The sequence below is a fragment of the Pristis pectinata genome, chromosome 31 (assembly GCF_009764475.1).
Source record: "Pristis pectinata isolate sPriPec2 chromosome 31, sPriPec2.1.pri, whole genome shotgun sequence".
Taxonomy (NCBI): Eukaryota; Metazoa; Chordata; class Chondrichthyes; order Rhinopristiformes; family Pristidae; genus Pristis; species Pristis pectinata.
Window position 1 is genome coordinate 1,559,716 of NC_067435.1, and position 20,250 is coordinate 1,579,965.

General features: G+C 46.3%; 1 protein-coding gene and 1 long non-coding RNA gene across 2 annotated transcripts in view; one reads left to right on the plus strand and one right to left on the minus strand.

Moving 5' to 3' along the window:
- LOC127584972 (uncharacterized) overlaps positions 1 to 13,810 on the minus strand; it is a 94,225-nt gene extending 80,415 nt beyond the window's left edge. Inside the window, exons 1-2 of the long non-coding RNA XR_007958451.1 lie at positions 13,692 to 13,810; positions 13,214 to 13,498 (exon numbers count right to left, since the gene is read on the minus strand). This is a non-coding gene — a long non-coding RNA (uncharacterized LOC127584972). The remainder of the gene's footprint in view (positions 1 to 13,213; positions 13,499 to 13,691) is intronic.
- The window catches only part of nfixb (nuclear factor I/Xb), a 382,198-nt gene that overhangs the window by 9,121 nt on the left and 352,827 nt on the right, over positions 1 to 20,250 (plus strand).

Here is a 20,250-nt window from a genome sequence, read left to right on the forward strand (position 1 = left end):
GCCACCTTGAGCAGCCTGTACCTGGTTCTGTTGCTGAATTTCTTGCCTCTGAGTTAGAAGGCTGAGGATCATTCTTAAGCCCAAAGGCTTAGCCACTACCAAAGTTTTTGTAGTACCTGTGCTCTTGTGGAGATACTTCAGTTCTTCCTGCAGTCTGAGCTGCAGTGGAAGAGGTGTGACCTTTCAGATGTCAGGTCATCACATTTACCCATGACACTACCTTGAAGAAGAGCCGATATTATCACTTCTGTCTGTGTCAACATTTATCCTTTAGTCAAGATTGGTAAAACAGCATATGTTAGTGGGGGAGGAATGAATGCTAATTTGCTTATAAAGCAAACCCTCCTAAATATTTTTGACTGAGACTGATAAACTTCTTGTGCATTTGGCGAGACAGTTAGAAGGCCTCCGTGGGTATGAGAGGCTAACAGCTAAGTTACCAACAGCCAGAATTGTGGACCATTGATCCAGAGACATGAGTTTGAATCTCACATTGACAGCTGAGGAATTTAAATTCAAGTACTTTAAAAAAGTTGGTCTCAGTATGTAGAACACAGAACAGTACAGCACAGAAACAGGCCCTTCGGCCCACGATGTGCTGAACTAATTAAACTAATGACACCAAATCCCTTCTGTCTGCACATGGGCCATATCCCTCCATTCTCTGCACATTCATGTGCCTATCTAAGAGCCTCTTAAATGCTTCCACTGTATCTGCCTCCACCACCACCCCTGGCAGCACATTCCAGGCAGCCACCACTCTCTATATAAAATAACTTGCCCCACACATCTCCTTTTAACTTTCCCCCCCTCACCTTAACGCATGCCCTCTAATAACCGTGACCATGAAACTACTGGATTCTTGTAAAACTCACCATTTTTTACTAACATCCTTCAAGGGAAGAAATCTACTGTCCTTGCCCAGCCTGACCTGAACCCAGGTACACAGCGATGTGGTTGATTCTTGGCTGCCTCCTCACTTGAGGGGCAATTAATGATGCACAACAAATGCTGGCGTTACTGTTGACATCCACATTCTTTGAACAGAGACATAAAGGAAACAAAGACTCTCCAGTGAGAGAACACTGACTTCCCAATGGTACATTACTGCAACAATCATCACATTGTTTGTGGGAGATTGCAGGGTGCAAATTGGCTGCTCCATTTCACGAGTGCCTACATGCAAAATGATCTTCTCTGGCTGCAGGGTGCTTTGGAATATCCTGCTAGATAAACCTATCACTGAAACCAAGCCCAGACTCCTGCTTTTGTGACTTGGGTTAATACTTCTGTCTCTGAAGTACCTTGGATTGTTGAAGGCCCCACATAAACACAAATTGCTATTGGTATTTTTTGCTGTTTGCTCCATCGGTAGAGTGAGGAATAACATGGCTCTGGTTTCTTGAGGATCTGTGCTCCAAAGCAAACTGTAGCCAGTATAGAGCCAGGAGACGCCAGAGACTGCAGACGCTGGAATCTGGAGCAACAAACAATCTCCAGGAGGAACTCAGTGGGTCAAGCAGCATCTGTGGAAGAGGAAAGGAATCGTCGATGTTTCGGGTCCTGATGCAGGATTTCAATCTGAAATATCGACAATTCCTTTCCTCCCACAGATGCTGCTCAACCTGCTGAGTTCTTCCAGCAGATTGTTTGTTGCTCCAGTATAGGCCCAAATAGCTGTGTGGACATTATCTAATTGAATGCCACAATAAATTGACCTGAAGTGGAAGAAGAGGTCAGACCATGTATCAAATCCATATATTAGTTATTGGCTGACTAATCCGTGAGTTACAAGGCTATGAAGTAACTCCTGAGTACTTATGACATGTTGTATGACAGCAAACATGTCAATGAATTGCACCTCAAATCCAATTATCAGATGATTCACACATGATCTGGAGCTTTAGAAGTTTATTGTAGTTTCTGGGCAGTTTTAGGGTAGGGGAGTAGCTGAAATGCTCATACAACCCATACCCTGTCCAGAACTCTATGGCAGCACCATCATGGCAAAACACTACCAGAAGGACAGAGGAGACAGTTACCGGATGTTCATAGGTTCTCCTCGAAAAATTAGAACATTGTCATTGACTTATGGGAACCCTTGGCCCATGACCGATCAAAGTGGAGAAGGAATATTGGGTTGGCACTGTCAGGAGCAAGCATAAGGCAGTAAAAATAGCAGAGGGAGCACAGGATCTCCTGAATTATCCACCCACCTGGGTCATCCAGCGTCTACTGTGGCAGGGTCTGAGGATGTCATATTGGCCTCATCAGCCCACCTTAGAGCCCACAGAATTGGGAGCAAGTCTGAGGGACTGCCTGAGAAGAGAAGACAATCATATCCCTTCCTTGATGTTCTGCCCCCTTCTGCTCAGATGCAGACCTATGTTGAGACTACACTTTCACACACCCCTGATTTCAGGTAACTTTGCAATGGGACCATTCTCCTTCCTGGAGCTTATGCAGTGAGCACCAGTGGGTTTATGTCTCTAAAAAGAGAAGAACAGTGTGCTCACAAATCATCTTCCATAACTCGAGGATATTGTAAGCGCTCTACAGCCAGTAACGGGCTTTCAAGTCACTGCTGCAAGGTAGGAAACACAGCAGCCACTCTGTACACAGGAAGCTCCCACAGACTGCAATGTGATAATGACCAGATAGAAACATTGGCCCCGAAAGTCTGGTACAACTTTGATCTCCTTCAACATAGATCCGTGAGATCTTCTATAGGCAGCTGAGAAACAGACAAGGGTTCAGTTTAAAATCTCATCTGAAAGACCACAGGGCAGCAGCCTCGGGGATTGTCAAGGGGGTCATGTCGAGTGGCTTTTGAATCCAAACCTCAAAATTCAAAACTGAGTTTTATCAATTGGTCCATGGCTGGAATCACATCTGCCTCAATCAATCCTCTCCAGGTGATACCTTACAAACAGGTAGCACCAATGATCAGGAGCGGGATCCCTGATTTTCACGGGTGAACAAGGATAACTCTAGTCACTTGTAACCTGTCTGCCTGCAATCAGAGAAATCACAACACCTTTCATAGCCTCTGGTCTCCCAAAGCACTTTAGTAGCAATGATCTACTTTTAAAGCATAATTATTGTTGCAGCAAATTAAACACGACAGCCAATTTGCCCACATTAAACTCCCACCAACAGCAATGTGATAATGAACAAATAAGCCACTTCAGTGATGTTGATCGAGAGGTAAATATAGGTGGCAGGGAGAATTCCTCTATACATCTTCAAAAGATTCCTTTATGTCCACTGATAAGGGCAGTAGACCTTGGTTTTGTCTGGTAACTGTACCACTGACACTCCTCCATTCCCTTTGAGCTACACTGAAGTGTCACCCTAGGGTTTTGTGCTCATCAAATGAGTCTTGACTCTGTGACCATTCTGATGCAGGAGCAGTCAGACCAACTCATCTGATGTCAGACTCCAAGCTAGGACCTCCTTGGCTGAACCTTTACAGACAGACTCATGACAATCAGAAGCTGGAGATTTTTGGTGACCTTTTCCACAGTCTTTTCAAATCAGCGTTCAGCATCAGAATTTAATGCAGTTCAAAATCATTCCCATGGTAACATGTAATGGAATCAGAGTGATCATTGGTCATGCAATAGAGGTCACATTGGTCAAAGACAAGCCAGGGAGACTCACAAGACCACAAGACAAAAGAGCAGAAGTAGGCCATTCGGCCCATCGAGTCTGCTCCGCTACCTCACCATGAGCTAAACTATTTCCATCCAGCCCTATTTCCCGGCCTTTTCCCCATATCCCTTGATACCCTGACTAATTAGATACCTATCAATCTCCATCTTAAACACCCCCAATGATCGGGCTTCCACAGCTGTATGTGGCAATGAATTCCATAAATCCACGACACGCTGGCTCAAGAAATTTCTTCTCATTTCTGTTCTAAATGGGTACCCTCTAATTCTAAGACTGTGCCCTCTAGTCCTAGACTCACCCACCAAGGGAAACAACTTAGCCACATCTACTCTGTCCAGTCCTTTCAACGTTCCATCAATGCACAATAAAACCACAATGTTGTTTAGGGCACAGAAGGAGGCCATTCAGCCCATCGAGTCCATACAAGCTTTTTATTGAGCTATCCTGTTGTCCCATTATCCTGCTTTATCCCTGACCAAGAAAATCGCCTTCTGTGCCTTCTGAATTCCCTGCTGAAAGTCTTGATTGACTCTACTTCCAGTTGTCCTTCAGGCATTGAACTCCAGACCATATTTACACACCACATAAAAAAAAGCTTTTCCTTGCATCCCACTTGTATCTTTTTCCATCACTTTGAACCCACGGTTCTCTGATCATCCACTTCCCTCTATACCCCCTCTCTAAACCACTCACGATCATCTGTACCACCATCACATCTCCTCTCAACTCCCTTTGCTCCAAGTATGTGGGGAGAATAAAATGGGAGTAATGTTGGATCAGAGTAAATGGGCACTTGGTAGCATGGACTCTGTGGGCTGAAGGGCCTGTTCCCATGTTATTTGACTCCATAACTCTAACCTCAGATACTCCAGTCTAATTCTGGAACCAAAATCCCTCATCCCTAGAACCATTCCAGTAAAAACTTCCCACACCTTCACAACCTTCCTGAAGTGTGGCAATCAGAACAATACTCCAAGGAACAAAAACCACTGTGCCCAGACTCCAGACAACTAGTCTGACTGTACGTAACCAAGACAAAATATTTTAAGATGACATGATATGAATGAAAGGTTAATAATGAGGAAGTACCTGAAGATAGATAGATCTCATTGGATATCTGGTAGTTTAACAATGATTGGATACAGTAATCCCTTACATACCATTGCTATGTATTGCTTGTTGTAGCAAATTCAAACCGTTGATAGCATGAAGGAGGTCAAACAACATATGTCAATGTTGACAAGCAATTAATCAGTAACATGAAGGGCTGAGGTCTCAAAAGCAATTTAATGGTTCAATGTTGTCAAGAGAAGAATCCACAATAAAATCAAAAAGTCAACATCATCTCCTCCCTGGAAACAGCAACTGCAATGTATACAGCTCCTTCAATGCCTGAAGGCAATGAACAAGAGTGAATATCAAACAAAATGGACACTGAGCCAAGTGAGGATAGGGATTGAAGGTTTAAATAAAAACAGAATGCCTGAAACTCTCAGCAGGTCAGGCAGCATCTGTGGAGAGAGAAATACAATGAACATTTCAGGCCCAGGATCCTTTCTCAGATTTGAGTAAAAGCTTCGTTGGAGGCTACAGACAGAGAACTTGGTTGGGGGTAGGTTTTAAGGAAGGCATTCTGAAAGGGAGTTCCAACGCTGGGCAGCCAAAAGAACAGGCTGGAGTGACAGACTGAGACGAAGGCTGACAAGAGGCAAGAGCAGGTGGAGCAGAGAGATATGGAGAATGTCCCAGGAGAAGGGCTATGGAGGGATTAGAGTTTTGTGCTGGGGCAGAGCCAACGTAGGCCAATCAGCACGGGGGGGGGGGGGGTGGTGAGTGGGACTGGTGTGAATTCAGACAAAGGCAGCAGAGGTTTAAATGAGCTGACCTTTGATGAAGGATACAAGGCAGTGGATAGACTGGAGGACACTGAACTAATCAAGTCTATAGTCCTGTGTTGGATGTTCGGTCTAAAGGTCATTGCTTCAAACCAAGACTAAAAGTCAGAGAGTCATAAGAGTTGTACAGCACAGAATCAGGCCCTTCGTCCCACTGTGTCTATGCCGACCTTTCTGCCCATCTACACTAACCCCCTTTGCCGGCATTAAGACCATATCCTTCTATACATTGTCTATTCAAGAGTCTGTCTAAATGCCTCTTAAACACAGTGATTGTATCTGATTCCTCCACCTCCTCTGGCAGTGAGTTCCAGATATCAACCACTCTCTGTGGAAAAAAACTTACCCCTTTAGAACTCTTTCCGGCTACCTTAAACCTTGCCCTTGTGTTTTTGATATCACTGTCTTTGGCACTGTAATAAACAACATTGCCTGAAACTGAGCTGACTGCTGAAATCTGTTCCCCTTTCCATTTACTTCTTGATGGTCTTCAAGCCAAGATCCTAACCAATAAGTCTGCAGCAGGACCAATCTGCGTGAGGACTGCTGTCAGACAAGGCTGCATCACTGCCCTGACACTTGTAATCTTTCTTGCTGCAATGTTGTCCTTCATCTCCAACGAAGTTCCTGTGGAAGTGGAGTTAAACTTCAGGACAAATAGGAAACTATTCAATCTGCAGTTCAGAACCAAGGTCACCCCAACCTCAGCAGCTGAGCCGCAGCATGAACATAGAGACCTAGGGGCCCAAGTCCCTAGTCTCCTGAAAGTGGCAACACAGGAGGGTAGGGTGGGGAAGAAGGCGTGTGGCATACTTGTCTTCATGGGTCGGGCCATGGAATATAAAATTTGGGACCTTATGTTGCAACTTGACAAAACACTGGTTAGGTCACACTTGGAGCACTGTGTGCATTTCTGGTTACCACACTGTAGGAAGGATGTGGTTGTGCCGGAGAGAGTGCAGAGGAAATTCGTCAGGATGTTGTCTGGATTGGAGGACTAGTTCTGGGAAGAGATTGGATAGGCTGGGCTTGTTCTTCCTGGATTGAAGGAGGCTGAGGGTGGAATTGACAGAAGTACGTAAGATTACGAGAGGCATAGATGGGATAGATAATTAAAATCTGTTTTCCCATTGCAGGGGTATCAAAAGCAAGAGGCAATGGGTTTAAGGTGAGAGGAAGGAGTTTTAAAGGGGATCTGAGGGGAAGGTTATTTTACACAGAGTGTGGTTGATATCTGGAATGCGCTGCCAATGGTGTTGGTGGAATCAGATACAATCACCGTGTTTAAGAGGCATTTAGACAAATACTAAAAGGGGAAAGGTATAGAAAGATACCTAACGTGGGCAAATAGGATTGGTGTAGATGGTGAAAAAAGGTCAGCATGGTCTCGTTGGGCTGAAGAGCCTGCTTGGGTGCGGTACAACTCAGTGACTCTATACCTCAGGGCAACACTTGCCCGTGTGCGTGCTCGCAGTCTGAGCTCCAAGCCATTGTTGATGTTTTCATTAAACAAGTGATTGGGACCTACACTCAGCACCTCAACCAACCTGTCCCTACTGTACAACCCTTCCTTCTGACCGGGGAACGTGTGGACCACTTCCCATCTCTCACAAGCCATGCCTCAGCGAGGCAGGCATTGATGAGGAAATTCGCCGCTGCCTTTGATGCGTCAACAGAAGCTTCAGTCAATTAAATGAAAAGGGAGCTTGAAGAGCAAGTCCTCAGACCTGTGACAAAGCTCAGGGTCGATGGGGCAGCAGTGTTCCCTGCTCTTCTAGCTGCTTCTGAGACCGGGACTACCTACAGCAGTCATCTCAAGGCAATGGAACAACACCACCAGTTCTGTCCGTGCAAAATCCTCCAAGTTCACTGGAAAGAAGGGTGAACCAATCTCAGCTATTCAGGCCCTAATTACCCTAAGTCTGACACCGGAGATTAAAGGCAGAGAGAGGAAATGATTTCAGGGTATGCTCAAAGTCTTCTGGAAGAAGTACAACATCCACACGTTGACTCTGCAGAATCCTGTTCTACAGCTGGTCAAAGTGGAGAAGAAGTACTGGTTATGTCACTGAGAACCTTATGTCCATGCACTGGGAGCACACATAGACCCTGAGAGACTGGCAGGAAGAACTCACCTTTCACAAATTACCTGCCCACCTGCCTTGTCAGGCACCTCCTGCCCCACCTGTGGCAGGTCCACACTGGCCTCATCAGCCACCTCAGCAGCCCACAGAACCAGAGTGGAAGCAACTCACCCTTGGCCCTGAGGGACTGCCCGAGGAGGAGGAGAAGGAGGAGGAGGAGGAGAAGCCTTGACTTCAACTGGTGGAAAAGAACTCCATCTGGTCAATTTCCAATTTTGGGACTTTTTTCATTGGAGCATAGGAGAATGAGGGGTGATCTTATAGAGGTGTATAAAATCATGAGGGGCAGAGATAGGGTGAATGAACTCAGTCTTTTCCCCAGGGTTGGGGAATCAAGAACTAGAGGGCAGAGGTTTAAGGTGAGAGGGGAGAGATTTAATAGGAACCTGAAGGGCAACTTTTTCACCAAGAGGGTGGTCTGTATATGGAATGAGCTGTCAGAGGAAGTTGTTGAGGCAGGTACATTCACAATATTTAAAAGGTACTTGAACAGGTTCATGGATAGGAAATGTTTAGAGGGATATGGGCCAAATGCAGGCAAATGAGACTAGCTGACATGGGCATCTTGGTTGGCATGGACCAGATGGGCTGAAGGGACTCCTTGGAAAATCACCCTGGATGACACATAGATCCAGGTATGGAGGTAGATGAAGTCTGGGTTGCTCCACCCTGGCAGGTTCAACAAGGTTCAACCAGGTGCTTTGTAACCCAGTCAATGTCCTTTATGTGTCCTACTATCCTGAAGATCTCAGGAGTATGGATCACTTCCTGCTTAAGTCGAGAATGTCATGGTTAAAATCCATCATAGAACTGAAAACCATAACCTCTGGAACCAATGGCTGGCTCCATGGGCAGAGACTGAAACTCCACTGAGTTTCCTACCTCATCCTAGGCTGTGAAGAAACAGGTGGCGGCCTCCCTGGATGACAGAGGGATTATTGGAATGAGGTCTCTTCACCTTGGCACTTATGTAGCATCAATTTTCTGGTATAGTTAATGGCCTGCGTACAGGGGAATCATCATACCCTTATGGACTGTGACTGAGAGATAGCCAGTAACGGGAGAAAAGAGGGTGTATATTCATTGCTTTAAAAAAATTGGCTACAAAGAATTACCATTGGCTTACTCAATTAACTACTTCAGATATTTTTGAGTACTTTTATCTGAATGGTGCAGAGTGCTGGTATCATTATTGGTTTCAAAACCTAAGGGTATGAGGCACCTGGACTCACCTGGCCGGTTGCTGAGTCCTCTTTGAGTTTGTGGCTGTAACTCAAATAATAAAAAATTTACCTCTCAAAAAGTCAGGCCCAGTGACGTTATTGTCTTCCCCAGATGATAAGAAGAACTAACAAAACATCTGTTTTAAAAATTTACAAACATAGAAAGAATAAAGTATAAATGATCTTGGATAAGAATATCAATTATCATTTTACTAATTATAAGACCAACAATTATTTCTGTTAACTAATGGTGTTGGAGAATACAGGGAGGAGATGGATAATGTATTAGGTTGCAGCTCAGCCCAGATCTCGTTGAATGGTTGAATAGACTTTAACTCCTTTCCATTTCCAATGTTACGATAATTTTCTGAGCCCAGCAGGATTTGTGGCTGGTAGACCCGGGGATTTTGCATTGAACAGATACAATCACATACAGTACAGAAACAGGCCAATCAGTGCACCAAGACCGCACCCACCATCAGGCACCCATTGTTCACAAATCCCTCCGACCCATTTTATTCTTCCCACATTCTCATCCCCCTGCCCCCCAGGCTTCCACCACACACTTACACAGTAGGAGTGTACAGCAGCCAATTAACCTCCCAACCTGCATTTCTTCCGGATGTGGAAGGAAACCGGAGCAGCTGGGGGAACGTGCAAACTCCACACAGACAGCGCCGGAAGTCAGGATTGATTCCAGGTTGCTGGAGCTGTGTGGTTTGTGGACGTTGGGGGAAAATACAAAATCAAACTCGACACAGATGCCTCCCATTGTGGTGTGTCACTGCACACTCCGTGTTGCTCAGGCTACATGGATGGGCGTCTCTCCAAAGTGACTGTGGGAAGTGTGAAACTTTCACAAATGGAAAAGGTTTGAGATGGGTAAAACCTCTCTACCTATTAGTGTTGTCACTGTGAATATAAAAAAGATTCAGTGCTTGAAAATCAAGACTTTTGCATGTAGGCCACCTGAAATAAATTTGGAATCTGTTTATTATTGTCACATGTATCGAGGTACAGTGAAAAACTTGTCTTGCATACTGTTCATACAGATCAATTCATTACAACAGTGCATCAAGGTAATACAAGGAAAAACAATAACAGAGTGCAGAATAAAGTGTCACAGCTACAGAGGAAGTTCAGTGCAGGCAGACAATAAGGTACAAGATCATAACGAGGTAGATTGTGAGGTCAAGAATTTACCTTATAAGCAAAATTACCTGGAATTAGGAAGTTTGAGTTATGAAACCAAAGCTCTATGCTGCAGATGGAGAAAGCGTGTGATGGAGCAGTGAGGTTATCAGGTAATGGGTCATCTGTTGCAGAATGGAGGTGGGTTCAGCAGGTTTAATGGCGTTACTGACAGGTATGGTTATGTTCTAGCATGACAGTCCTTTGCTATTTGGATGAAGGTGCTACGCCAATCAACAGGCTAACAATTTGTTACAATAGGAGGCAGAGAAACTTGATATGAACAAGTTAAAGGAACTAATAGTTCACAATACTCTCTAACTCCCTGATTTCTCAGACACCTGAAGGCAATCTGAAATACCAAAGACCTGATGAGGTGAATGCAGAAAGTATTTTGATGTTCACTCAGCTCGTTGGATTCAGTACCGTATCCTCAAGCCCCACAGGCCTCTCTCCTGGAGGGAACAGGGGAAGAAGAACATTTTCTATTTGCAGAAAAAATTCTGGGAAATTCCTTAGCAGTTTTCTATTGTTGCCTTAATGTAACAGAAAGTCCCAATGCAACTTAGTCAGAAGTATTACACCATGTCACACACTGAGAAACGACTTAGACAGGAGCAGGATTTAAGGGGAGAGGGAGAGAGAAAGGGAGGGAGGGAGAGAGGGGGTTCAGAGGGAGAGGAAGAGAGAGGAGGGAGAGAGTGAGAGAGAGGGAGGGAAGGAAAGGGAGAGAGAGAGGGGCAGAGAGATAGATAGAGAGAGGGAGGAAGGTGAGGGTGGAGACGGAGAAAGGCAGAGAGATAGATGGAGAGATAGAGAGAGAGAGGCTGAGAGAGAAGGGGTAGAGAAAGAGGAGGAAAGAGGGAGGGGATTCCTGAGGAAGGTTACTAATAGTTGAATGCTTAGATCTGAGGATCCTCAAGAGGTCAAGATTGAAGGAATCAGCCTTGGCAGTTAGCTACATAGAGATGTACAGCATGGAGAAAGGCCCTTTGGCCCATCTGTGTCCATACCGACCTCTTACAGGGACCCTTGATGAACCACTGGAGATATCCGCACATCCCACCCTTCCTGCATTGGAGATCCCCATCATCTGCCGCAGGAGGACAGTGTGGGTGGAAATCTGATTGGGGAGGGGGTGGTGGGGGTGGGGGTGGGGAAGAAATGAGCCCCAGGTAACACACCCTGTGACGTTCAGGTAGACCTCGGTGTTTAGCTTCAGAGCATCAAAATCAGTCACCCATCAGCTGTTCAGCCAATACCAATACATAGCAAATGTCAGCAGGAGAATGGTTCCCCTGCCGAGGAATCGAGAACAAGGAATCACAGGATAGGCCATTTCAGGCTGAGTGCAGGAGAAAGCTCTTCATTTAGAGGAGAGTAAATCTTTGGAATTCCCGACCGCAGAACGCTGTCGAGGCCCGGCCACCGATCGGATTCACAACTGGGATCCATAGATTTCTGGATATTGGAGAAATCACGGGATGTGGCGATGGTGCAGGAAAAACAGATCTGAGGAAGATCAGCAATGATCTTGGTGGGTGTAGGGGCAGGGCTGACGGGCCGAATGGCCGCTCCTGTTCCTTGTCTTACTTTCTAATGACAGCCTCTCAGCCGAGCGCTGATTCATCCAAGTGGGTTGAATTTCCTTTCCGAGCTATTTTTAGCAGATTGTTAACACTCTGGCAGATATTCCTCACTTTTTTCTATTTAAATTCAGCTTTTAGATCAAACACGTCGATAGTTATATTAAAATAGAGCATTTCTACATAATCTGTGCAAATGTATTGTATATAAAATTAAGTACAGTGGAAATGAGGAAGACAAAACACAAATTAGAACAGAATAAAAACCAGAAACACTCAGAGGGCCGGGCGGACTCTGTGAAGAGAGGAACAAATGTCAGCTTCAGGTTAGTGACCATTCGTCAGGACTCTGATGAAAAGTCATTCACCCGAAATGTAAACTCTTTCTTAGACGCCACCTGACCTGCTGAGTGTTTTCAGCATTTTCAATTTTCATTTAAGATTTCCCAAGCAACTGCAGGCAATTAAAAAAATCAGTTGTCTAAAAATAATTACTTTCTCGAAATTGATTATTTTTGTAAAATAATTTACTGTCCTTTTCAGTGTTCATTTGGGTCTAAAAATAACACACTGGAAAAAATTGTGTTTCTGTGTGTGTGTGTGTGTGTGTGTGTGTGCGCGCACGCCTGCATAGTTTGTGTCAAGCCTTACACTGTTACTTTAACTTTGTAGCTGGAAGTTTGGGAGAGTGTACCCAACGCTTTCTGTGCAACTCTGTGCCAGGTATTTACAGGTGGATTGCGCAGTCAGGCCAAACCGACGGTGCCGAGGGGAAGAAGCACGTTACACAAAGCTCTCAGGCGTCTAAAACAACCCTGGCAGAAATGTGACCACCGCTTTCGATTTCCCCTACCGACTACCCATCCCACGTCCCCACCTCAGTAACCCACAGCCCACGGTAACCGGTCGCGGAGAGGAGCGAGAGGCGAGTTGTTCGGTTGGCACCCGGTGTAACCGGCGCTCCTTCTCGCAGCCGGCGGCGAGGCTGCATGTTTTCTGCTCGGAGAACCGGGGGACCGGTTGGTTGACAACATTAAGGGAAACCTCCCGTTTCTAAAGACCAGTGTGCACACGTTTAATGATTGCCCTGGCTTTAAATGGGGGGGGGGGGGGGGGGGGGAGGTATCTGTGCGGCTCAGGGGGGAGAGCACTGGAGTGTTTCAGTCAGTGAAGCCCACCCTCCCGTTTCACCCCCATACCCCGTCCGGTCAGCGACCCCCGGCGCTGGCCCGGCTCTCGGCCGGCTGATTGACAGCTCGGATTGGAACCGGAGGCAGGCGGCGGACGCGCGACCTTGCGGCACAACCAGAGCAGAAATGGGACCATTGCAGATTTCGAGGAATTTCCAACCCCACTAAAACTCGTCGGAAAAGCAGCACGATTCACTTAACTCATTTACAACAGAGATCACCCCCTCCCCGCCCCCATTCTCCATACAAAAGCACAAAAAAACACGCACAAAATTTCACCGTTATCAATCCCACATCCACATTACGTACAGTTTTGCCTTCTGATTTTTTCTCTTCTCTTTCAAAATAAAACCCTCCAGGAAAACAATTTCTCTTTCGGAGTTTTTTTTGTTAAACCAAAGTCCAGATATGTGTGTGTGTCTTGTCAGTGTTTACGCGACGTGGTAACTTTTACCAAACAAAAACCGCAAAGTTTCAGGGACGGAAGCTGTTGTCACTTCACACGGAGCGACTGTGCTGATCCCGTTTTAAAGGCAGTTCCAGCCGCCGAGAGCGAACGTGCCAAATTCTCTCTCTCTCCCTCCCTCTCTCTCTCTATAAAAAAGCAGTAGACATTGGTTATACAGAGAAAAAAGAAAGAAAATGTGTAAACGCTGTGTCCTTTTCTATTTTTTTATATAGAAAAAGGAAAACACGTTTGGCTCAAAGAAAACTTTCTGAGGAGTTTTTTTAAATGATTTTAAACTCCAGCATTTCCACTGCCGGGTTATTTAAACAAAAAACTAACCCCCAGCGCAGGGCGAAACGGCCTTCAAACCCAAACTGCAAATAAATAAAATGTTATAATTTGTGTGTGTGTGTGTGTGTGTGTGTGTGTGATTGAGGAGGGGAGGGGAGGGAACGGGAAGAGAGGGGCTGTTGGATGACTCCCACAACGCGAGAGAGCGAATCGCCAGACAGAGAGTAAGTCAGCCGGCCGTGTCAATTCTCCGAGGGGGAGAGGGAGAGCGAGAGAGCGAGAGAGAGAGCCCTTTCTTTTCAAAGCATATGATCTCGCCGAGCGATCTTGCAAAGTTTGACAAGTCGAACGCCGCTTCTGGGATTGTTCTACCCTGTTTATTTTTCCCTGTGTGTGTGTTTAAATTCCCCCTTCTCTCCCTCAAGTCAACATTACGATGTCAGTTTCATTGCGTCACGTGTAACTGACACACCACACACACAACCAAAATTTTGACAACAGCCTTTGAGGGTTTGCCCCGGCTGGTTCTCTCTCCTTTTTGTTTCAGTTTTTTTTTTGAGGGGGGTGGGGATGAATTAGGAAACCGAGAGTTGGTACAGTATAGCTTTTCGTTTCTATGTGTGCTGCCACTCACTCACACTCTCACACACTCACACCAACGCTGTCAACTTTCGCTTTCAGAACTCCGCGGCCGCGTTTAGAATTCACCATGGAAAATAGGCTGTTACAAAGAGTGTGAAACGGCATTCTCACACAACCCAGAATCATTCTCTACCGTTCTCACTATGTACTCCCCGCTCTGCCTGACTCAGGTAACGCCTGTTGGCTTGGCTAGTTTTTTTATCAGTAATGTTATTAATGAATGCAATATGCGATGGTATATTTCCTTTTGTTTCAGTTTTCCCTTCTCGCCACCTCCCTTGGTTATGTCTGTGTTTGTGTGTGTGTGTGTGTGTGTGTGTGTGTGTTTCTGTATTTTTCTCTGGAAGGAGACTTGTGGCATCTATCCAGACTTCTCTCTGAGCTGCTGCACATGGCTGTCATTTGTAGAAAATGGCGGTTACCTCAAATTTATCTAAATACTGCTGATATTTAGAATTATTAACATTCTCTGCGGCAAGCTGGCAGAAGGGAAACTGAGAAGGATTTATCTGAATTATTGTTCCTTTATGTTGTTTTATAATTTGCTTTTAAAGCTGTGTTTGCCCTGTTGGCTGTTGAATTTTATTTAGGAATAAGTGTGTATATTTGAAGAGGAGTTGTGGCAATTGTTAATATCTGTTAAATTGTGTCGTTGTCTGAATTGTACAATGTGTGAACTGGAAGACGAAATATTGTTTGTAAGGATTTCCTTCTTGTTCTCTCTTTCCCCGTGCGATAATTGTCTCTGTACCGGTATTAGAACATGGGTAAAAGTTTTTGCAACTTCTAAACAAAAACAGCATAAAATGATTTAAAATGTGACATGAAGCACGAATTATAATGGAACATATAAGAAATATCTGGTGTCTAGTAGTGGCCATACTTTGAATATTTTGTGTTACTCCCTCTTTGTGTAATTGAAGTGATTTTAAGATATATTTTTTTAAAAAAGGAATTGTGCATGTGTCGGCGAGTTGCTGGAAATGTAAGTGTTGGAACGGAATAGAAGGGAAATGCGAGATGTTCACAGGCACTCGCATGATGTGTAGATAGATAACTGTGTAGCCCTTTCTGATTCCAATTTCGGTGCCTGGTTGGTTGTGTTTCGCATTGCAAGTCAGTCCATTCACTGTAACATGCATCCTAACCACATGGACTTATTATGGCTTCGTCTTCATTTGCACCGAGGAGCAAGGCAGTTGGCACTAGTCAGATGTTTGAAAGTTTAAACTTTCTTCCTCATTGTGACTGAGAGGAGCAAAGAGGAATGGAAATGGATTTCAACTCTGACATTTCAGCTTGTTTGTGAAAAAATTCTGCATTTAAAAGACTCAACTGTGCATCTTGACTACAAGTGAATTTTACAGACCCTCTTTATTTTAAGAAATAGGAGAAATTTAATAATGTTAGTTGTTTCAATAAGTAACAGCCAAGCACGGGCCTCTGAACCCTGAGCGGTTTTCGGGGGTTGGATTTTTAAAAAAAAATGTTTGCACAGGTCTCTATAATTTAATATAAAGATGTATCAGTGATCATTTTACTACCTGCTTCTTGTCTGCATATTTACACCCGCTTGATGTGGCTGAGTTTATTTTTTTTCTGTTTATCTGTGTTAGAATGAAGTCAGAGTGGAGACGAGAATCAGTCGAGTTGGTTGATTTTAAAGGCTGTATTTACTAATTTAGTAAAACAATGGTCAATTAAGAAATACAATCAGTAATATAACGCGCGTTCAATAGCAAATTAACCTACAGAAACCAGAGCATTAAACACCTGGGCCCCACAGGCCGTTCCTCCGCGGTCTGCTCCACATTTCCCCGCTCGAAGCTTACACGCAGGAGGTGACAATAAATTGTGATATTTAACCCCTGGGAAAAAATTCTTAATGTTGAACACTTTTTAAAGCAAGCCAAAATTACCTGGGCTGTTTGATTTTTTAAAAATATTTTAATAATATTTCTCGTCTGCACACGTTAACTGTTTGAATCCAATAACCGGTCTTTGGACCACGATACCTATCGTGAGTTCCACTTATTTAACTGTTCATTAATTACTTAATGTGCGGATAAATTCCTTATCTGTGACCAATCTAAATTATTAATGCGCACTAGTCCTTTCGGTGACTGATGCGCCTATTTTTACACGTGTGATCACCAGAAGCTGGGGTGAATCCTGGATTCCCTTTCTGACGTGAAGCGCTATCTCACTCTCCATTCAAGAATATTTAGTCCAAAGGAACGTGGGTTTGCGAGAGCGCGATGTCGTTTAACCCCTCCCGCGCCGGATCTCTCCAAACCTGAGACATTAACGTGGGCTCATTCAAAGTTAAAACTAAAAACAAAGTCAGCTGGAGGAACTCAGCATCAATGGAGGGAAAGGGATGGTCAGGGTTCCAGTCTGATGCAAGGTCTGGACCCGAAGCGTCGACCACCCTCTGCCTCCACAGATGCTGCTCGGCCCGCTGAGTTCCTCCAGCAGTATTTTTGCTCCATGATTCCAGCGTCTGCCCTCTCTTGTGTCTACAAAGGTCTGTGGTTAGCGGGCTCACTGTGAAGGTCTGCCCGTTCCTGGTGTGTGGTACCAGTTCTATCATGGTTAGAATCATTAGAAGAGAGAGGAACCGTGCAAAGTGAAATAGTCTTTAACAAGTGGGACCAGTCACTCGGGACGATGAGAAGAAACTTCTTCATCAATGGGGACAGCGAACCTTTGGGACCCCTTCCCGGAGGTCTGGACAACTCCGAATAGCCCAACCAGCGGTTGATAGATTTTCTTCTCTGAAGGGATATCGGGTTAGTGGAGGAGAGTGGCTCCGAGAGGAAAGATCAGCCGTTATCTCATTGAAGGACAAAAGCAGAAGAAAGTAAGAGTAGGAGCTGGCCACTCGGCCCCACCATGGCTGATCTCCCCCTCCCCTCAGGCTAATCTCTTGTGCGCCAGTTCCCCATAGCCCTCAACTCCCCGATCTTGCGAACGTTATCTACCCCTCTTTAAATCCCTGCAGTGATCTAACCTCCACGACCCTGGTGATTCTGTCTGGATGGCACGTAAACAGATTTCCACTGTATCTCGGTACATGTGACAATGATAACCGACTACCAGTTACCAGGCATCCCCCACCCTCTGACAGAAGTTCCCACACACCCCAGTTCGAAGTGCTGGCGAAGGCCGAATGGTTTTTCCTGATTCCGTGCGTTCCAGTGATGCGGCGCCCGTCTAATCTCAGCTCAGCAACATTTTGTTGCCTTTGTTGACCGGGCTCCACATTTCTCCTGCACCCAAGCCCTGCAAGTAACTCCTGCTTGCCCAGTGCCCCCACCCTTTTGTACCGTGCTGGTTTCGAACATCACTGGCATCAGCCACAAAGCGCCAATGTTTGCTTTTCCGCCTGGACCCTTGCATGTTCTTACGCGGGGGAGTGTTGACGTTGGCCATTGCGGGCTATTCGGCCAATTGGGAATCACAGCCAAGCGGGCTTTGTGCTCCGGTGCAGGCGGGGGGAAGGGGTGTTACTCACTGGTTGGCAGCTGTGGGCTCTGCCTTGGGTCAGCAGTCGCGATCTCAGGAGGGGCGTGCAGAAAGGTTGGGCAGATTCAGGGAACAGTGAAGGTTGCTGACCGGGTCCTAACTTTACAAACAGAGCCTCAGATTACTAGAATGGCTTGTGAACTCCTGTAGGCATTAGTAGCGCCACAAATGAGTATTTAAACAGAAATTGGTTGGTTTGTTTTGTTGCAAATTAATGGGGAGGGAATGGGCATGAAGCTAATGTAGGAAGGTGACTGAGGTACCAGATCAGCCATGCTTTCATTGGATGGGGGAACAGGGCCGTATCCTGTTCCTATTTCTTAAGTTCTTACAGTGCCCGGATGCCGAGCGCCAAGTTCAGGGAAGGTGTGAAGGCGCTGAAGAGATTTTCCAAAATAGTTCCAGGGGTGAGGATTGTTCTCCTTGGAACAGAGGAGTTGCCGGGGATCTGACGGAGAGATTTGAAGCTTGAAGACAAGATAGATTGAGAGGGGCTGCTCGGGGCGGCTCAGAACGGGGGCAGAGAGAGAAGGCGATTGGCAAAAACAGCAGAAGGGTCCGAGGAGAAACGTTCCCACCCAGTGAACGGTCGAGGGTCCAGAATACCGGAGGGGCTCCGGAGACAGATTCAGCAGGGAGCTGGGACAGGAATTGATTCGCAGGGCGAAGGGAGTTGGGGGGGGGGGGGCTGCTGCTGAGCGGATCGCTCTTACGCAGAGCCACACACACACACTGCTGGAGGAACTCAGCGGGTCGAGCAGCATCTATGGAGGCAGGGGGATGGTCGACATTTCGGGTCGAGACCCTGCATCGGGACTGGACCCGACATGTCCACCACCCCTCCGCCTCCTCAGATGCTGCTCGATCCGCTGAGTTCCTCCCGCAGTTTAGTTCTTCTTGCTCCGGGTTCTAGCATCCTCACTCTCTCGTGTCCCCACTCTTAGACGGAGCCGGTAGCGATTCGAAGGACCGAATGGCCTCCTTCCATGCTGTACCCATCCCACGAATTTGGCCATTCGCTGGGTGAACTCCCTGAGCTACCGGTCGGGATAATTTTCCCTCCGGCCGCCCAGCGCAGTCCTGCCATACAACAGTGGCTGCACTCCAAGAATAATCTCCTGGCTGGAACACGAGAAATACCGTGGAAAATGCAGGATTATCTTCCCAAACAAAACCAAAAAATCCCAAATTAAGTCTTAAAACAACGGCCCCTACGTTGCACAATGAATGAAGTCAATACTGGGGTTAGGATTTGCTCCAATTTAGGACGTAACTGGAGTTTCTATGCGCCGATATACCCAGTTCCCCATAAAACAACCCAGATTTATACACGAGCAATGTTTTCTGTCGTGATGTTACAGGCACAATGCATTGCAACGGTTTATAAATTGGGTATGTGTCTGTATGTGTTGCATTTCTTGGGCCTGGATCTCTCTGGGGTTTAACATCTTTGCAGGGAATTGCCTGATCTCTGATTTAATGGAGACATCATTCCATTATCTCTGGTAGCTCCGGCGGCCGAAATAACAGGAATTTCGGGCGAAAACTTTGAGGTGGCCAGGATAAGACGCCAGGCCGTGCCTGCGCTCAGCTGGGCGGAGGCAGGCGGAGATGTGAAGGGCTTTAGGTGACTTTTAAAAGAGCGAAAACTGGCCTAAAGCCCCGCAAATCTGCGAAACTTGTGCGGCAGGTACTCGCACCGTGGCGCGCACCGATGAGCGAAAGGAGAGGCGAGAACCATTGTCCAACTCCCCTCCTCTCCACACCCAAGGAGGCAGTGCGCTTGGGACAGAGACACAGCAGAGGCAGGTTTATACATCTGCCCTTTCAGTGGGAAACACTCACGGAAAGCCAACTCGCCTTTTTGGAGGAACGGTGCATTTCAAAAGCTCAACTTCTAAATCTTTGATGCACTTTATTGACTTATGTTACCGAGAACCAGGACTGTGGACAGTTAGCTTCACTGGGCCCGCAGGGCGACATCTGATGATCCAGAGATGTTGCCGACACCCCTGAAGGGCCTGCGGCCGCAGTCTGGGTGATGGATCATCTCCCGAATTTCCAGTGACTGTCAGCCTTCCTGGTCGAGGTTGAAGAGGGTTTGCCCCTTTTGTACCGTCTCACTACTTGCTATCAAATATTTAACCCAGTGCCTTCCTCACCAGCACGGTTAACCGGCCAGGAGCCCATGTCTGTAGGGAAAGTTCCTTCCCTCTTCCCCTCCCCCTTATCCCTCCCCACAGACACGCCTCCTCCCCTCTCCCTCTCAACCCTCCTCCCCTCCCTTTCCCATCCCTCCTTCCCTCCCTCATCCTTTCACCTCTCATCCCTCGTCCTCTCATCCTCCTCCCTCCCTCCCTCATCCCTCCTCCCCCTCTATCCCTCATCCCTCCTCCCTCCTCTCTCATCCCTCTGCGCTTATCTGCAAGAGACTTGT